The sequence below is a fragment of the Ceratina calcarata genome, unplaced genomic scaffold (genome assembly GCF_001652005.2).
Source record: "Ceratina calcarata isolate Rehan_Ccalc_2016 unplaced genomic scaffold, ASM165200v1 scaffold495, whole genome shotgun sequence".
NCBI classification, from domain to species: Eukaryota; Metazoa; Arthropoda; class Insecta; order Hymenoptera; family Apidae; genus Ceratina; species Ceratina calcarata.
In genome coordinates this window covers 21122-21856 of record NW_017173875.1, presented here as the reverse complement: position 1 = coordinate 21856, position 735 = coordinate 21122, and positions in this window count along the sequence as shown.

Here is a 735-nt window from a genome sequence, read left to right as displayed (position 1 = left end):
TATCAGAATTTCAACAAGAAAGTTATATAATTTACTGTCTTCATTCCTCTAAATGATTTATAAGCGACATTCTATATTACAAATTTCCTCTAATCCGTCTTTTCATCATTATATAATACATATAATTGTACACAAAACGTATTTCAGACATTCGCGAATGATTCGCGTATGACTGGTTTCAAAGGTCACATGTCGCATGTGTAAGAAGCAGAACAATTATTTTTATGTCCACCTTCACCTTTCACCTTCTCTCTCTCTCTTGTGTACATGTATATGTATACGTATGCATACTTGAATAATACAATCCGCATGTAAATGCTGTCTACGCATTGGATTTCACGTGAATTGCGCCTTGCCACGAATTTACCAAGCTCGATTTATCGTCTGAGAAAAAGGCTCGTAGGGTATTCTCGTAATCCTTTGGCTCCGAACAGTCCGAACCACGGTGCCAACCCTCTCGATGCGTGGGCGTGGGCCACGCAAATCGAATCGGTCCTCCTCTCATCACGTTTTGTCCAAATCACAACCACTCCATATAACCGAGTCTGATTGTAATTTATGCCTTCTCTTTGATACAATCTCGCCGGCTTCTGTTATCTGACCACCTTGGGTCATAAAAGAAAGTCGAAATTAACATTAAGTATTGTTTTCTTTTTTACTCCGGATGAAATAAAGTTTATTCGATTTTCTGTTTAATTTATTTCTTCAGTAGTATAAATGATTTATTACTAATCT